General features: G+C 40.9%; 1 long non-coding RNA gene across 1 annotated transcript in view; it reads left to right on the forward strand.

The window, feature by feature from the left end:
• Positions 1-80: 80 nt before the first annotated feature.
• LOC121105411 overlaps positions 81-8,688 on the forward strand; it is a 35,959-nt gene continuing 27,351 nt past the window's right edge. The window contains exon 1 of the long non-coding RNA XR_005837896.1: positions 81-787. This is a non-coding gene — a long non-coding RNA (uncharacterized LOC121105411). The remainder of the gene's footprint in view (positions 788-8,688) is intronic.

Genomic DNA, 8,688 nt, shown 5'->3' on the forward strand with positions numbered 1-8,688 from the left:
TTTTTTTTTTTTTTTAAGATTTTATATATTTATTTGAGAAAATGAGAGAGAACATGAGAGGGGGGAGGGTCAAAGGGAGAAGTAGACTTCCTGCTGAGCAGGGAGCCAGATGCATGCCAGACTCCATCCTGGGACTCCAGGATCATGACCCGAGCTGAAGGCATCGCTTAACCAACTGAGCCCCCAGACGCCCCGAACTGCAACATTTCTTAAAGTATAAAATTTTGCATTTTTACTGTGAAGTTTAATTGACCACATCATGATATATATTGTTGTAGTTGTTAATTTCATTTTCTTGGAGTATAATGAGACTACCCATCTGCACATCCATGTCTTCAGTGACATTTTCTTTCATATCCAATATTATCTTTAACATTTCATTTGGTGTGCTTTCTTAAATTTCCTCTAATCATCACTAAGTATTCCATGGTCTACTTTTCATTTCTCTCGTTGTTTCCTTCAGTCACCTTATGCATCTCTTTTGTAATCAATGTACTTTTCACAAGCCTCTTCCCCAGGTTATAGCTTTTTACAGTGTCCCTTTCGTTTGGGTAATCAAAATGTGTTCAGTAACAGCATGAACTTTTATCTCAGTTTATAAACCTAGCTCCATCAGCTCCTTTTTTTTCTTTTTGTCTCATGTTGTTTTCTTCACTCATTCTTAAGCAAATATTTGTGTGCATGTATTCTTTAATGTTTTTTTTTTTCTTTAATGTTTTAGATTACCGGTATATTGTGAAAGGGTCTAACTCAGAAACTGCCTGATGGAAGAGATACACAGGGCAAGGTATGTGGGAAAGTGTGCAGTGCTGCCATGTTCTCTGTGTGTACCACTCTCCCTGAATCTCCACATGTTCATCAGCCTGGAAACTCCAAATTCCCTACGTTTTAATCTAACTGATGTTTATTGAGCACGTATTATGTGTCAGATACTGCAACGAATTGAACCTAGCCCGGTCACTTTCACAATTTAGTTAGGAAGTCAAATGTGGGGGCGCCTGGGTGGCACAGCGGTTAAGCGTCTGCCTTCGGCTCAGTGCGTGATCCCGGTGTTGTGGGATCGAGCCCCACATCAGGCTCCTTTGCTATGAGCCTGCTTCTTCCTCTCCCACTCCCCCTGCTTGTGTTCCCTCTCTCGCTGGCTGTCTCTGTCGAATAAATAAATAAAAAATCTTAAAAAAAAAAAAAAGGAAGTCAAATGTGTAATGGTAAAGAGGTTTTCTCTAAGACGTGAAGTCTGAGTCCAGTCTGAGAAGGATGTCCTAGATATGTGGAGCCTGAAGGCAGGGGAAAAAAATAAATGAGATACAGTTAATGGTTGCTAGAGGACTTTGGGATGTCATTGATTTTAAAAAACTATGTCAAGGGGCCTTTCAAGTATGGGAAAGTAAAATTAAAGCCCTATTTGGGGGAGCTAAGATAGCAGCATAGCAGGAGGATGCTGCTGTCCTCATCCCTCAAACAAATCATTCTGAATACCTAAGAAATTGACCTGAGGACTGACAGAACAAACTGCACAACTAGAGGGAGAGGAGAGGCCACATTGAGGAAGATAGGAAGTGTGGAGATGTGGTTTGTGGAAGAAACAGATTGCAGGTGCTGCTGCGAGGAGGGAACCCTGGTCACAGAGAAAGGTGAGAGTGGAGCACATAGGGATACACACAAGGAGAACACTTGCCCAAAACCACTGGCTTCGAAAATGAGAGCAGATGATTTTTATGAGTTCTTTCAACCTAAGGAGCTTAAACACTTGAGTTTTAAAGGTCTGTGGGCTTGGCTGGGATAGAGCTCTGAGGGCGCTGCCCTACTCCTGGTTAGAAGGCAGGCAAGCCAACACAGGGGCAGAGGGCATGATCTGCGGATAACCTAACATGCATGGGCAGAGACGGTTCACTCTTCTTGGAGTGCATCTGTGAGAGGTGGCATTCACGGAGTCGCCTTTCTGGGGACAAAAGAGCCATCAGACACCATTTTCCTCCCGCAGCCCTTGTCATAGGCACCTGCTGAAGGCAGGTAACCCAGACACTGACTGTCTAGCCTGCTTTGCTCCTAATCTCATACCTCTGTGCTCTGGTGAGACCGTCCTTCTCAGTCAAACCTGCATTGGTCCCAGCATAGTGAGACCCTCCCCCAGAAGACCAGTGCAGGCCCCTGCTGTAGCATATCTCTGAAGTTTGGAGTTATTAAAGTCAGCAGGCTTGGCTCTGATAGAGCTCAAAGTATACTGCACTGCTTCAGGCAGGCAGGCAACCTGGAGACAGCATGAAAACAGAGATCTGAAAAACACCTGGGAAGCACAAGGGGAAATTATTCACTCTTCTGGAAGGGCTTCCCTGAGAGCAGTAAGCACAGACTTCCCTCTGCAGAGACAAAGGATCTGGCTGGTGCCATTTCCCTCTACTGCCCCTCAGTATAAACCAATTTCAGTAAACAGCACAGAGCCAACGCTGGCTGCCTAACCTGCTTATACGGAATCCTGCCCTCTCAGGAACAGGAAACATAACAGGATTTTCTAACACAGAAAAGAAGACACAGACCTAGACAAAATGCCAAGTCAGAGGAATATATCCCAAAAGAAAGAACAAGAAAAGGTCACAGCCAGAGATCTAATTGCAACAGATATTAGTAATATGCCTGATGGAGGGGCTCCTGGGTGGCTCAGTCATTAAGCGTCTGCCTTCAGCTCAGGGTGTGATCCCGGAGACCTGGGATCAAGCCCCACATTGGGCTCCCTATTCCGCTGGGAGCCTGCTTCTTCCTCTCCCACTCCCCCTGCCTGTGTTTCCTCTCACTGGCTGTCTCTATCACTGTCAAATAAATAAATAAAATCTTAAAAAAAAAAAAAAGGTAATATACCTGATGGAGAATTTAAAGCACAGTCACATGGATACTCGCTGGCCTCGAGAAAAGCATGGAGACATCAGGGAGACCCATACGACAGAGATCATAGAGCTAAAAAACAATCAGGCAGAAATGAAAAATACAGTAACAGATTCAAAACTGTCCAGATATAATGACCACAAGATGGAAGAAGTAGAGGAATGAATAAGTAATATAGAAGATAGAATAATGGATAATAATGAAGCTGAACAAAAGAGAGAAAGAACTGTGGATCATGAGAACAGACTTAAGGAACTCAGGGACTCCATAAAATATAATAACATTCATATCATAGGAGTCCCAGAAGAAGAGAGAGAAAAGGGGACAGAATGTTTATTTGAGGAAATAATTGCTGAAAACTTCCCTAATCTGGGGAAGGAAACAGACATCCAAATCTAGGAGGCACAGACAACTCCCATCAAAATCAACAAAAGCAGGCCAACACCAAGGCATATTGTAGTTAAATTTGCAAAATATGGTGATAAAAAAATTCTAAAAGCAGCAAGACAAAAGAAGTCCCTAACTTACAAAGGAAGAACCATAAGGCTAGCTGCAGATCTCTTCACAGAAACTTGGCAAGCCAGAAGAGAGTGACATGATATATTCCACATGCTAAAGGGGAAAAATCTGCAGCCAAGATACACTATCCATCAGGGCTACCATTTAGAATAGAAGGAGAGAGAAAGATTTTCCCAGACAAACAAAAACTAAAGACAGTCATGACCACTAAACCAGCCCTGCAAGAAATATTAAAGGGGACTCTTTGACTCAGAAAGGAAGACTAGAAGTGGCAAAGACTAGAAAAGAACAGAGAAAATCTGCATAAAAATGACAAAACAAGTAATAAGATGTCACTAAATACTATATCAATAATTACTCAGAATGAACTGGACTAAACACCCCAATCAAAAGACATAGGAAGTCAGAATGGATAAAAAAACCAACAACACCCATCTATATGCTGTCTATACGAGACTCATTTTATACCTAAAGACAGCTGCAGATGGAAAGTAAGGGGTTGGAGAAAAATTTATCATGCAAAAGAAAGTCAAAAGAAAAGTCGGAGTAGCAATATTTATATCAGACAAAATAGATTTTAAACCGAAGACTGTAACAAGAGATGAAGAAGGGCATGGTGTCAAAATAAAGGGGTCTAGCCAACAAGAAGATTTAACAATTATAAACATTTATCCCCCCATACGGGAGCACTGAAATATATAAAACAATTAATAACAAACATAAAGGAACTCATTGATAATAATACAGTAATAAGGGACTTTAACACCCCACTTAACATCAATGGACAGATCATCTAAACAGAAAATCAACAAAGCAACAATGGTTTTGAATGACACACTGCACCAGAGGGACTTAACAGATATATTCAGAGCATTTCATCCTAAAGCAACAGAATATACATTCTTTTCAAGTGCACATGGAACAAACTCCAGAGTAGATCACACACTAGGTCACAAATCAGGCCCCAGGTATAAAAAGATTGAGATCATGTCATGCATAGTTCTGACCACAATGTTATGAAACTTGAAGTCAACCACAAGAAAAAATTTGGAAAGACCACAGACACATGGAGGTTAAAGAACATGCTACTAACAGGGCACCTGGGTGGTTCAGTCAGTTATGCATCTGCCTCCAGCTCAGGTCATGATCCCAGGGGTCCTGGGATTGAGCCTCACCTCAGCTCCCTGCTCAGTGGGGAGTCTGCTTCTCCCTCTCCCTCTGCCCCTCCACGTGCTTGTGCTCTCTTTCTCTCTCTCTAATAAATAAATAAATAAAATGTTAAAAAAGAAAGAAAGAACAAGCTACTAAAGAATGAATGGGTAAACTAGGAAATCAAAGAAGAAATAAAAAAAATTCAAGGAAACAAACGAAAATGAAAATACAGCCGTCCAAAACCTTTGAGATGCAGCAAAAGTGGTCATAAGAGGGAAGTATATAGCAATACAGGCCTACTTAAAGAAATAAGAAAAGTCTCAAACTAACAATCTAACCTTATACCTACAGGACCTAGAGGAAGAATACCAAGTGAAGCGTAAAGACTCAGAAGGAAGGAAATAATAAAGATTAGAGCAGAAATAAATGATATAGAAATTTAAAAAACAGGGGCGCCTGGGTGGCACAGCGGTGAAGCGTCTGCCTTCGGCTCAGGGCGTGATCCCGGCGTTATGGGATCGAGCCCCACATCAGGCTCTTCCGCTATGAGCCTGCTCCTTCCTCTCCCACTCTCCCTGCTTGTGTTCCCTCTCTCGCTGGCTGTCTCTATCTCTGTCGAGTAAATAAATAAAAAATCTTTAAAAAAAAAAAAAAAGAAAGAAATTTAAAAAACAATAGAAGATCAATGAAAGTTGGAGCTGGTTCTTTGAAAAAATTTATAAAATTGATAAACCCTTAGCCAGACTTATCAAAAAGAAAAGAGAAAAGGAGGTGCTTGGGTGGCTCTGTCAGTGGAGCATCTGACTGGCTCAGGTCACGATCTCAGGGTCCTGGATTCAAGCCCCATGTCAGGTTCCCAGCTCACCAGGGAGTCTGTCTGTCCCTCTCCCTCACCTCCCCCTATTCATGCTCTCTCTCTTTCTCTGAAATAAATAAAATCTTAAAAAAAAAAAGAAGGAAAAGAAAAGAAAAGAGGAAGGACCCAAATAAATAAAATCACAATTGAGAGAGGAGAAATAACAACCAACACCACAGAAATACCAACAATAATAATATAAAAAATTATATGCCAACAGATCGGGCAATCTGGAAGAAATGGATAAATTCCTAGAAATATATAAGCTACCAAAACTGAAACAGTAAAAAATAGAAAACTTGAACAGAGAGATAACCAGCAAAGAAATTGTGTCAGTAATCAAAAATATCCCAACAAACACAACTCCAGGGCCAGATGGCTTCCCAGGGGAATTCTACCAAACATTTAAGAGTTAATACCTATCCTTCTCAAACTTCTACAAAAAATAGAAATGGAAGGAAAACTTCCAAACTCATTCTACAAGGCTAGCATTCCTGATTCCAAAATCAGACAAAGACTCCACTAAAAAAGAGAATTACAGGCCATATTCCTGATGACCAAGGATGCAAAAATTCTCAACAAAAAACTAGCAAATCCAATCCAATAGTACATTAAAGGAATCATTCACCATGATAAAAGTGGGGTTTATTCCTGGGCTGCACGGGCATTTCAATATTTGCAAATCAATCAATGTGATACACCACATTAATAGAAAAAAGGATAAATCTATACAATCCTCTCAATAGATGCAAAAAAAACCCCATTTGACGAAGTACAACATCTAGTCATGATAAAAAACCCTCAACAAAGTAGGGATAGAGGGAACATACCACAACATCATTATGGCCATATATGAAAAACCCACAGCTCATATCATCCCGTGGGGAAAAACTGAGAGCTTTGCTTCTATGGTCAGGAACAAGACAGGGATGTCCATTCTCACCACTGTTATTTAACATAGTACTGGAAGTCCTAGCCTCAGCAATCAGACAACAAAAAGAAATAAAAGGCATCCGAATCAGCAAGGAGGAAGTCAAACTTTCACTATTTGCTGATGACATGATACTGTATACGGAAAATCCGAAAGACTCCACCAAAAAATCGCTAGAATTGATACAGAAATTTAGCAAAGTCTCAGGATACAAAATCAACATCCAGAAATGTGTTGCATTTCTATATTTCTGTAATAAAGTAGTAGAAAGAGAAATCAAGGAATTGATCCCATTTACAATTGCACCAAAAACCATAAGATACCTAGGAAGAAACCTACACAAGAGGTGAAAGATCTGTACTATGAAAACTACAGAAAACTGATGAAAGAAATTGAAAATGACACAAAGAAATGGAAAAACATTCCATGCTCGTAGATTGGAAGAACAAATATTTTTAAAATGTCTATACTACCCAAAGCAATCTACACATTATGCAATCCCTATCAAAATATCACCAGCATTTTTCACAAAGTTAGAACAAACAATCCTAAAATTTGTATGGAACCAGAGAAGACCGCAAATAGCCAAAACAATCTTGAAAAGGAAAAGCAAAGCTGGAGACATCACAGTTCTGGACTTCAACTTATAGTGCAAAGCTGTAGTCATCAAGACAGTATGGTGCTGGCATAAAAACAGATGCATAGATCAATGGAAAAGAATAGAAAACTCAGAGGTGCCTGGGTGACTCAACCAGTTGAGTGTCTGCCTTTGACTCAGGTCATGATTCCTGGGTCCTGGGATCGAACACTGTGTCAGGCTCCTGCTTGACAGGGAGTCTGCTTCTCCCTCTCCCTCTATCTGCAGCTCCCCCTGCTTGTGTGCATGCGTGCACTCTGTCTTTCTCACAAATAAATAAATAAAATCCTTAAAGATAGGAAAAAGAAAAAGAAAATCCAGAAATGGATCTGCAACTATGTGGTCAATTAATCTTCAACAAAGCAGGAAAGAATATCCAATGGAAAAAAGACAGTCTGTTCAACAAATGGTGTTGGGAAAACTGGACAACAACATGCAGAAGAATGAAACTGGACCACTTTCTTATACCACACACTAAAATAAATTCAAAATGGATGAAAGACCTAAATATGAGACAGGAAACCATCAAAATCTTAGGTGAGAACACAGGCAGTAATCTCTTTGACATCAGCCATAGCACCTTCTCACTAGATATGTCTCCTGAGGCAAGGAGAGCAAAAGTAAAAATGAACTATTGGGACTTCATCAAGATAAAAAGCTTCTGTACAGCAAAGGAAACAATCAACAAAACTAAAAGGCAACCTACAGAATGGGAGAAGATATTTACAAATGACACATCTGAAAAGAGTTAGTATCCAAAATATATAAAGAACTGATTAAAGTTAACAAATAATCCAGTTAAAAAATGGACAGAAGACATGAATAGACATTTTTCCAAGAAGACATACAGATGGCAAACAAACACATGAAAAAATTGCTCAACATATTATCAGGGAAATACAAATCAAAACTACAATGAGATACCACCTCACACCAGTCAGAATGGCTAAAATTAACAACACAGGAAATAACAGATGTTGGTGAGGATGTAGAGAAAGGGGAATCCTCTTACACTGTTAGTGGGAGTGCAACTGGTGCAGCCACTCTGGAAAACAGTATGGAGTTTCCTCAGAAAGTTGTGAATAGAACTACTCTATGATCCAGCAAGCATTACTGGGTGTTTGCCCAAAGAATATAAAAATACTGGGGCACTTGGGTGGCTCAGTCAGTTAAGCAGCCAACTCTTGATTTCTGCTCAGGTCACAATCTCAGGGTTGTGAGATGGAGCCCCACATCAGACTCAGCACTGGCCGTGGAATCTGCTTAAGGTTCTCTCTCTCCTTCGCCCTCTGCCCCTCCCCCATCTCTCTCCATTCATTTAAAAAAAAGAAAAAGAAAAAAAAAACAAAAATACTAATTCGGGGTGCCTGGGTGGCTCAGTCATTAAGTGTCTGCCTTCGGCTCAGGGCGTGATCCTGGCGTTATGGGTTCGAGCCCCGCATCAGGCTCCTCCTCTGGGAGCCTGCTTCTTCCTCTCCCACTCCCCCTGCTTGTGTTCCCTCTCTCACTGACTGTCTCTCTCTCCGTCAAATAAATAAATAAATAAAATCTTTAAAAAAAAAATACTAATTCAGGGGCGCCTGGGTGGCACAGTGGTTAAGCGTCTGCCTTCAGCTCAGGGCGTGGTCCCGGCGTTGTGGGATCGAGCCCCACGTCAGGCTCCTCTGCTGGGAGCCTGCTTCTTCCTCTCCCACTCCCCCTGCTTGTGTTCCC

The sequence above is a fragment of the Ursus maritimus genome, unplaced genomic scaffold, assembly GCF_017311325.1.
Source record: "Ursus maritimus isolate PB19 unplaced genomic scaffold, ASM1731132v1 scaffold_26, whole genome shotgun sequence".
NCBI classification, from domain to species: Eukaryota; Metazoa; Chordata; class Mammalia; order Carnivora; family Ursidae; genus Ursus; species Ursus maritimus.